This window comes from Heterocephalus glaber, unplaced genomic scaffold (genome assembly GCF_053883595.1).
Source record: "Heterocephalus glaber isolate CG9 unplaced genomic scaffold, H.glaber_assembly_v1.0 deba00001509, whole genome shotgun sequence".
Taxonomy (NCBI): domain Eukaryota; kingdom Metazoa; phylum Chordata; class Mammalia; order Rodentia; family Bathyergidae; genus Heterocephalus; species Heterocephalus glaber.
Genome location: NW_028258325.1, coordinates 6850887 through 6861797, shown reverse-complemented (window position 1 = coordinate 6861797; position 10911 = coordinate 6850887). Strand labels below are relative to the sequence as shown.

The window sequence follows — 10911 nt, the reverse complement described above, 5'->3', positions numbered from 1 at the left end:
ACCCATCAGGATACCTGTTCGCAAAATGGCAACCTGTTGCCCCTAAATCTGGACACCAAAAGTGACTAATTTTATTTTTTTAGTCAATCATCTGAATTAGTTTGCTATCTGATTTCTATAAAGGGAAACATTTTCCCTACTTCGCTCAGTGGTATACTTTAATACTTAGAATAGTGCTTGGATATTGTTGATTATTTTTAAAAATTAGCTACTAAGTAAATTAATTGTACTGAGAGTACAGTGAAAACACAACTGTTTTAATTCAGCATTCTTAAAATGTAAGGTACCCCTTCAATGATTAAGAGATATGCAAAGATGAAATATGACTTTTATTTTTGAAGGTTATAGGACTAAACATCTGACCCAGAGAGAGAGAGAGAGAGAGAGAGGGAGAGAGAGAGAGGCCTTGAGTCCAGGGTGTTATGCAAACAGGTTTCCCAAGGTGAGTTTTAAGCAAGCAGGTGCCAGTGTCCCAGGACCCCACGTGGGCTGCATGCAGCTGTCCCCGGGGAGCTGGCCACCTGGGAGAGTTTGATAAGCCAGAGGTATTAGGCTTGGTCACATAGAGTAACTTAGAGAAGGTATAGAACTGGAAACAGTCTGGGCATGTTTGTGGCATGGTAAAGTCCAGCTTACCACGGCAAGGCAAAATAAAAGTTCAAGATTTCACCATTGTCCACTTGATGCCTCAGCCTCACTCTAAGTGGAAGGCAATTGTCACTCAAATAGTGAAGATGTACTGACCTAGAGGAAAGGGTGTTTCCGGTGCTTCTATTTGGAGACTCAAGGGGAGATACAGGAGTGGAAAGCTGGAGAAGTGGGCAGTCAGGAAAACAGCGAATTCATGCTCCTTTCCCCGGAGGCTTGACTGAGGAAGCAGCAGTCTCCATTCATGTTAGCCATCTCGTCTGAGTGCCCTCTGGGCATGGCGGTGTAGGGATAAACATCTGAGCAGAGAGAAAGATGTGTACAGATCATCGGCTGAGTGGACAGGGAGTTCGGGAGGAAAAGCAAACAAACATGTCCTGTGTCCAGTTGTGTCTTAGGAGGGAAGTCCACCAGCCTTGCTGGGTGGAGGCTTAGTGTAAGGAACAATGTTATCTGTGGCACTGGGTGCAAAGTCATCTCCAACGTGAAGGTCCTGAGTGGTGGCAGTGTCACCACAGCTGATGTCACTGGTGCTGACATAATCTCCAGCGGTGAGAGCTTGAGACAGAGTGATACTCTCTGGGGGTCTGGGCCTGGGGTGTTCTTTTCAAATGAGTAGCCACTGAAGTTAATGTGAACATCAGCATTTGTCATTGTAGGTGGAAACAATGATCCAGTAGATGCTACAGATGAGGTAAGATCAAGAGTTTATAAAGAAATAAGTTAAGGCTGGCAGCAAACTAGAAAAGTTCAAAGATTATTTTCTATATTACTAAACTTTTCTTTTGTTGGACCCAATATCAGACAGCCAATTTAAAGGAAGAGAGGTTTAATTCACTTCACAGTTTAAGGAGATCCAGTCCATGGTCAGCTGATTCTAAGGCAAGAGCCTCATGGTGGAAGGGCTTAGTGGAGCAAAGCTGTTTGGTTCATGGCTGCTAGGAAGCAGAGCAGGGGAACAAAGCCAGAGAGGAAGGGGTTGGGGGCATGAAATAAACCTCAAGATCATGCCTCTGTGACCCACCCAGACACACTAGTATTTTTCCCTAATCCCTTGGCAGTTCTGAAGCCAATCATGTGGACATAACCAAGCTTAACTGTCACAGTTTGGAATTTTAAAAGGAGCCCTTGAAAGATAACATTATGTCTTATAGGTAAATGGACTATTTGCCGTCTATTGGGTACATGAAAGTCTATTGAATGTCTTTTTTAAAAAGCCCAGCATGGTACATCCTAGGAAGTGAAATACATGTCTAGGTTACTCTTGGTCGTGTCTGGAATTCTGAAGGAAATGCAATCTCCAAGCAAGGCCTTGCATCGTGACCTTAGAATACAGTACATTGATTTATACCGGGGATGTGGGAGAAACGAGAAGTTTCCAAAGGTTATGATTTCGGGTAATTTTGTTTTCTTTGTAAAGTTTGGTTACCTTGTTGATTTTGAGGGGGGTTTTTTGTACCAGGGATCAAACTCAAGACTTTGCACTTGCCAGGCAGCTGCAGTGTCACCAAGCTAAATCCCCGGCCCCACTGGTTTTGATTTTTAGGCTTGAAGTGAACACACTTACCAGATGGTTTACCAGTTTATAGTAAACGTTAAGATGAGATCATTTGTGTCCAGGCATCCATTGCTAAGGTGGCTAAAGTTTATACAGGGGCAGTTCCTGGGTCCCATTCTTCATTAAGGACAGACAAGTTGAATGAGGTTTGGAAATCAAAACCATCCCCCAAGTGCTGTCATCTCCATTCCCGCAGTGCTTGCGCATGGGGAGTTAACTCATGACTTACAGCCAGCAGGCACAGGTCCAGGATGTCAGATGATGAACGAGCAGTGGACACTGCCATATCCAAGTGGAAGGCAGAGAGGCCAGTTACACAGGCTGTATGTTGTTGTCCCATAGAGAAGTGGTCACCAGGAGGACCTTGGATAAAGCAGGCTTATCAAGATCGGCCACACTGAGTAACTGAGAGAAGGTGAAGAAAATGTGTCAAAGGTGTCTGAGCCCCGATTCTGCTATGAGAAATTCCACCTTATCATCAAAATGGATGCTGAAGTGACATGAACTTAGAACAGGGTGTTTGACAGGCTGTTAAAACAGTATCCAGAGGGAAAATGTGGCTTTAAATGGAACACATTTGAAGGAAAAGAGTTAAAATCAGTTGCCTTAGTTTCCATATTCCACAGCTGATTAGCGAATACAAGGGAAGGGATTAAGACATGAGAGGAAATAAAACTGAAAGCGGAAATTAATTGAGAAAAACAGCAAAAGCAAAAGTTGCTCATTTGAACAGATCAATAATATTGATAAACTCATAGTTAATCTTATCAAGGAAATAAAAAAACCCACAAGTAGCAATATTAATAATTTAAGAATGAATGTCACTAGATATTTTATAGGTGTTAAAAATAATAAGGAAATATCATGAAAAAAATCAATGTTTTAGGTAAAATGAATTCCTTGAAAGATACCAACTGCTAAAATGACTAAAAAAGGAAATTAAAAAAAAAATCTAATAAACTATACATATGTTAAGGCCATTGAAAAATAATATCCACACCAAAGATTGTCAAGTGAGAATTGATTTAAACAGTTTGAGGAAAAATAATACCACTCTGATATGAATTATTTTACAACACTGAGAAGAAAGGAACACTTCCCAACGCATTGTAGGGAAATGATATAAATCCGTGCATCGCTGTGACAGGCTGGACAGTGTTTTCTGCCTCAACTCATCCATGTTTTTATTTCCAGAACGCACAAATAGGTACCTCCTGTAGTAAAGGAACTTTGTGAGTGTGATTAAGTGAAGGATTTTGAGAAAGGCGGGTACATCAGTACCTTGAATTTCCCCTAATAGACCCAACATAATCACAAAGATTTTTTTAAGTGAGGGAAAGGAGACTGCAGGACAGTGGCAGTTGGATGGATACACAAAAGTCACAGAAGCCTGGGAGCTAAAGAATATGAGCACTTTTTAGAAAATCTTGAGCAGACAAGGAAACATTCTCCCTAGAGTCTCTAAAAACAATCACAACCTTTAACTTTAGTCCAGAAAGAATCATAGTGGATGGATGTCTGACATCCAGAATTATAAGATATTATGTTTATACTGTTTTAAGGCTCAATTTGTTGCAACAGCTGTGATACCATGAAATATATTGACGCGGTCTCCCTCCCTCCATATTTTCTGACACTGACTCCTAACATCCTTGAGATGTCCAAAATGATGATTGTCTTTTATTTATTTATTTATTTTTACCAAAGTAATAAATGTTCATGATTTCTTCAGATTTACATAATACCTTGCGAACAGCAAAAAAACCAAAATACATTTACAGTAGTATTGTTGGTCACCAAAATGGGGAGGGGAAACTAAGTTGTGAGAATGCACAGATGTTCTCATTAAGTCAGTACTGACCCAGACAGTCATATATCTGTCCCCGTCAGAATGCCTCGCAAAGTGAATGCCCATTGGGAAACATTCCAGCATATAATATTTCCCAAATTCTCACATGTTCTTCATGTTCTGATTCATCTGGTGAATTGGGAGTAGGAAGTTGGTCATAGACAATGTACCCTCCTTCCCTTGTCTGACCAAAACTTGAACCAATCACATCCACTGAGAGGCTAGTAGTAGCCTTTGCTTCTTCTTCTTCTGAAGTGGCCAAGTGAGGATTGACCTCAACAAGATCCAGTGCTGACAGAAACCCTGTATTGTGTATCTTCACTAATATACATGCTGTCTCGATAGGTCAGTCCCCCTACCACAGAGGTTCCTGTGGCAGGAGCCAGCATAGGGTCAAATGCAACAATATCAAAACTGAGGTGGACTGGCCTTTGTCTTTTGCCAATCAGCAGGTCAAATGTCTGTTCCATCACCTTCTTGATACCAAGTTGATCAGTATCTCTTATGGAAAAATACTGATTACTATAGTTCTTTAAAATAAAGTGTTCTGGGTGGTCCACATCTCTTAGGCCAATATACACAATACTTGGGGAAGAGATACAAGGTTTGATCCAGGGGTGATGGTATCTTGTCCTGTAGTTCTCTGAGGAGAAATGCAACTGGCTGTCCATGGAGATTTCCTGTTGGAGTGGTGAGGGTTGTATTGATGTCAGCATGGGCATCATCCCAAAAGACACAAAGGTCCGGACAGTGCTGGGCATGGCCACTAATAGTACCAATTGCAAGGCTGTGGTCTCCTCCCACAGTGACACAGCTACAGCCACCTGACACTGCTCTACTAAGCACCTCAGTCAGTTCCTGGTTAGCAAGGCCCATTGGGTGTGGCGGCATTATCAGGTTGTTGAAGGGATCATCTTTGGCGACAGGGGTAAAACTCAAATCTCCGAAGTCTTTTTGGCTGCAGCCCAATCTGGAGAGCCCTTTCATCAAGCCAGCTTCTCTTATGGCAGCTGGACCATACTCCACTCCTTTTTATCTCTGACTCTGAGAGAAGGGGACTCCTATCAAGGCCACAGAGTGGATGGATTTCTTCAGGACAGAAGGCACTTGCATCCAGAGGACATGCGAGAGGCTGCTCCTCAAGGATATGACCAGCACCGCAGGGCTCGCAGGGGAGAAGAGGCTTGGAGCGGCTGGCACCCTCGAGTGATTGTCTTTTAAATGCTGCTGAGGTGATTAATGGCTGGTGATCCCTGAACTAACTCCAAGATGGCAGCTGGTCACCAGAAAGACCAGCATGAGTAGAGCCATGACTCAAGTATTGTGACATACAGCTCTAATCCCCACCTTCCAGAAAAGAAAGAAAGGCTAGAGATGAAGTTGATCTGCACTGGTGCATGGCTTAATTGATCATGTCCTACTTAATGAACTCTCCAGAAGACTCCCAAGGACAAGGTTCAGAAGAGCCTGCAGGTCACTGAACATGTGTAGGCTTCTGGAGACTTCTAGAGCGGAGCCCAGGCAGAAAGCTAATGCAAGCTCCCAGCCCTTTCCAGCCTCCCAGCTTTGTGCTACGATCTCTTCCATTTGGCTGTTCACTTGTTCCCTTTGTAATGTTTTTCATAGGTGGATAAATTTGTGTGAAGTGTTTCTCTGACTTCTGTGAAACAACCTAGCTGATATCAAACCCACGGAATGGGTGTGGGAATCCCAATTTATAGCCAGTGCATCAGACGCATAGGTCACAACCTATGCTTGAGATTTCCACCAGAAGTGGGAGACAGGCTTGTAGGCCTGAGCCCCAGTCAATGGGAGCTGACGTGATATCCAGTCGAAAAAGTTGAGCTAAATTCCAGGTGTCTGATGCAAAATTGGTTGCCGAAACAGAGAAATCCACACACCAGTTTTGGTGACCCCAGAAGTGAAGTGTTTTGTTGTATTGAGTATGAGAGTAGACCAGCCATAGGAAACCAACATAGTCATATTGATAGTGCTCTAGAAGTCAATCCTAAAAACAGTAAAAAAAATTCTGCACTTACTCTCTTCTGTTGGATGGAGTGTTTCCTATTTCCTGCATTGAAGTTTAGTTGATTCAAAAATTCAGGCATCAGAAAGTCAGGGAAAAAAAAAAGAAAGTCAGGAAAGCATGTAGTCTAGGCTCAGCTCTTCAGTCAGCCATGTGACCTCCTTGGATCAACATTTACAATCTATAAAACATAAGCATTGTGTTGAATCTTTATTTTTAAATAGCATGACAGGAGATTAATTTAGGTGGATATGAGCTATTTTAATTTTTATAAGTATGTTTATATTTTTATTTTCAAAATATGGCAAATGAGTCTGGTTTTTCAGGTATTACAGAGTTTTAAATTTTTCTTTAAAGCAGTATTTTAATTTTTAAAGAATAAGTAAAGTAGAATTATTTAAAAGAGAATAATTTAAATACAAGTATTATATAGATAGATACAGGGAGTACTTTGATATGACTAAAATGGAAAAGGTGTTACAGAAAAAATTGAAGTTTAGAAAATGGTGAGGTTTTTTTTTTTTTTTTTTGGTACGGGGGATTGAACTCGGGACCTTGTGCTTTCAAGGCAGGTGGTGGAACCACTGAGCTAAATCCCCGGTCCCCTGGTGAAATATTTTGAAAGTCTCACTTCTCTCCATTTACCCAATAAGTAACCAATTTACTCATTCATTTATTCATTCATTAAATATATAAATATTCATGAGCATCTTTCAAGTACAAGGTTCCAAATAAGAGCACGCTAGGAACAAAATAATGATTGTGATACAGTCTCTGACCTGAAATACCTCAGGGTCCAAGAGAAGAAATGGACATCTTTAAAATGGTAATGCACTCAGCCTAGAATCTCAACAGGAATATGTATAGAGTCCTGCCAACTTCTTCTTTTGGAATTACTACTTTCTCCTGGAATCCATCTCATCACGAGATTCAGAATGATTAATTTAAAACACAAAGCTGAGCATAACACTCCTTTACTTTAAAGTACTGCTTGACAAACTATGGTACCAAGACAAATGTGTTTCTGTCTCTTTTTGTAAATAAAGTTTTATGACTCTTTTATTGAACACAGCCGTGCCCTTTCATTAAGTATTGTCCATAGCTGCTTTCATGGTGATAAGGCAGAGTTAAGTAGTTGTGACAGAAAACTTGAAATATTTACTATCTGATTCTTTATGGAATGGAAAAAACTTAGCACATTTATTTTTAAATTCTTCCTATGGGATCCTCACTTTATGATTACCTGAAATCTAGATCCGTATGATAGCACATACAAAATTGGAAAATCTCATCTCCTCGCATGTTTCTGACCATACTTAACATGTCACCCATGTCCTAAAAACCATTCCCTTTAAGCCTCTTTTCAAGAAAACAGCATCCTTTTGTCTAAGCTTCCTTTCCTCCTTCTCTATGGGGACAGTACTTACTTACCTACCCCTCACAATCCAAACTAAATATACTTTTGTGTCTGTGAAGCTCTGCATCCTGATTTTCCAACTGAGAGCTCTGTGATTTTTGCATTTTTGCTTTCTCAACAATCAGAGCTTTCTCCTTCTCTACTACTTAACATGTTCTGATCATTCCTTCATAGCCGTATTGCTTTTGCTGTAATGTTACATTATTTAGAAAATAACAAAAATTCAAGAAAAAAATAGTAGAGATGAAAACCCAAAAGCATCCCCATAATATGCTCCAGAAATAGTTTTTATCCACAATTAGTGAACATCATTTTAACCATCTTTCCTCATATATATATAGGTAAATAAGAATAAAAAAAAATTTTACCAAAATGTTCAGGTATGACAATCATATTTTAATAAAAAATATATATATTTCTATCTTTTAAGTCACCCAGTCTATGCTACTACATTGTGGTAGTGCTTGCAAACTTATGTCATATTTTTATAGTATTTGAACTTCAATTTTCTCCTAACTCTTAAAATTGCAAAATCTCCCGAATTGGCTTAACTGTATGTATACTGCTAAGGATTAAACTATTTATGTGCTCTCTTATACTACAAATTATCATTTTGTTTATGTAATTTTTATACATACATACTTAGTCTGTCAGCCATTTCACTTGTAGGCCTGTTTTCAGATTTCCTTGTGATATCCCTCTTACTTCACCAAATTTCGTCACAAAGTGTTTTTCAAAGAAGCTCACTGGGTCTATGTCTTTGAATTCATGAATGGGATTATCATTTCCTTTTATACTTAATTGCATGGTCACAATTTTCTTTCCTCCTTTCTGTGCACATTCTGCCAAGTTCTCCCATTAGAGTGTAGAGATTGAGCTCAGCTGGGTGATGTGCTCTTGTAAGTGACTTGATTTTTCTACCTCTATCCTCCAGTGCAACCTTGGGAAATAAAGATTCCTTTCAACTGAAATCTTTATTTTTATCGATGGTTTTATGGTTTCTACTGTATCGTTATTTTTGATCCTGTTCCCTGCAGTTCCATGGCTGGAATCAGAGTAGAATCTATCATCACTTTATATCAACTGAGGTACTACCAAACAAAGATGATACAATCTACCTCCCAGGATTATTGTGAGAATTGAATGAACCAGTAATATAAAAGGTGCTGTATAGTATTGCTATCATCATAATTTTATATATTAATCCTTGACTAACTGCCATGTTTGCAACATTTCCACTAACATTTAACATTACTATTTTCCAATAACATTGCTATTTCCCACTTCATTTTGTGTAATTTCCTTAAGCATGTCTCATTATGTTTCTACTCATGTTCATTCTACCAATAAAAATTATTTCATTGGAATTTATTTGTTGAGATCTATTATTGCTCTTTTTCCTCTTATTTACCCCTGAATTCCTTCCATTACTGTGCTTTGGCATACTTGTGAAGGAGTTGGTAAATTTTATTTTTTAAGTGAGAGATTGTAAATATTTTAGGTTTTGTAGAATAAACACAGTCTCTTTTATAATCTTTCCAATTTTTAAAATGTGTAGACATGTAAAATCATGCTCACCTCAAAGATGTTTTACATAAACCATCAGGTGATTGATGCAGGCAATGATGGTATTCCATGTCCTTAAAAAGGGATTGTGTGTGTGCATGTGTGTCTGAATGTTCCTTTCCTTCCAAAGCATTTTTCTTACAGATCCACACAATAAGACTTTGGCTTTAGTAATATTCTCCATTTGATCTGATACTTCTGTACATTACTGAGCTAATCTAAGGGCCAGCAGATGGCCTTTTGGGATGATGTCACTTATTTTGAGAGAAATCAGTACAGAGCCTGAGTGGGTAATGGCATATGGCACCATGTCCACATGTCACCATGTTTGACACATATTCACTTTAATTTTTATTTTAGTGCAGTGTTTATTTCCCTTTGTTGAAGTAATTTTTGTTCTTTTTTTTCTTTCAATGTTTTCTTTCAATGGTTCATTGTAAATTTCAAATGAGGGCAAAGAAGCAAATATTCGTCAGATGCCAGAAGCCAGAAATAGCATGATCAGGTCTTTCAAGTCTAAATCCCAAATAAATCTCTTGAGTTTAAAGAAACATAAAGTCTGGCATCTTGAGTGCTTGATTAATGTTGGTGCAATGAGTTAACGCACAAATCTCCATCATTTCACAAATGCAGAAGCAGAGTGAAATATATAGGTATGGAGTCTATTCCAGAAAACTCTAATCACTCATTTGACCTCATATTTCAGAGAACTCTTGAAATAAAATTGGCTCCTGCATATTCTCCAGTGAATCCCTGTCCCTGCTGCTGCCAGCCAGTCCCGCGCTGGCTGCTTTCCTCTGTAGCTCAGCTTGGATGCCCAGCAGCTATGTGAAGCCTAAGAGAGGAAATGAAGGCTCAAAGGGGACAACTGTGACTCCAGAGACACCCGAGCAGGACTGCAGTTGCAAACTAGGTCATGGGGCCTCGGGGACCTGTAGGTGGGGAGGCTCTGCTGGGGACACTGCCCTGAGGGGCGTAGGAAAAGTAGCTTCTGTTTCTGTTTTAAAACCTTGTTATCCTCTGTCTCACAGGCAATACTCCGCTGAGCTTAGGTTTTAAACTGGAAAGTGATTTGGAACATTTCAACAAGCAAGTATGTTAAAGTTATAGGCTAGTCCTTGGCATCTAATGAGTCATCTTTAGCATCTTATGCAAATATTAGGATAACATCAGATGCATGGGGAGGATCACTCTCTCAAGACAGGAAAAGTAATATTTTCTACCAGGAAAAAAATGATAAAACTGACTGTCTCTTACAGACAAAAGATAATAAAATTTTGGGTAAATGTTTTTTTTCTTTTCTCTCTGTCATTCTCTTCTGTCTCCCTCTTTCTTTGTGTGTTGTCCTTTTTTACCCATGTGTTTGTAGGCATGTATATCTCAAATACATCTTGTTTATGACTATAGGTGGGGGATTTAGTTCATTCTTTGACACTTAAGAGATATTGAAAAAATATAGGGAGGATTCTGAATGAATGTGTAATTATCATAAAGAGAATTGGAAATAACCCAAAGGAAAGAAAGAACTCTGAGGAAGACAGAGGAAGCTTCATTTTGTTGCCTGGTAATGCCATGGACAGCTAAGTTGGATAGAACTTAACAAGGAGCCAAGGAGGGATCTGGCCCTTGAGGGAATCAGTGCAAAAGATGAGACACACCAAGATTGTAACTGGAGGTGAAGCTGAAGAAAGCCAGGTCTCAAGATAGAGTCACAATAGCCAGGTTGCAATCCTTCTTAGAGATAACAGATTATTTTATAATTAGCTCCATCTGATCTAGTGAACTCAAAGAAGCCTCAGATTCATAGGGGTGACCAGAACATAGGACCCCCATCCTTTGCAGGAATG

The 10911-nt window shown here is 39.5% G+C and overlaps 1 pseudogene; it reads right to left on the bottom strand.

Moving 5' to 3' along the window:
* Positions 1–3889: 3889 nt before the first annotated feature.
* LOC101715079 (arginase-2, mitochondrial pseudogene) lies at positions 3890–8305 on the bottom strand (annotated as a pseudogene).
* Positions 8306–10911: the final 2606 nt, after the last annotated feature.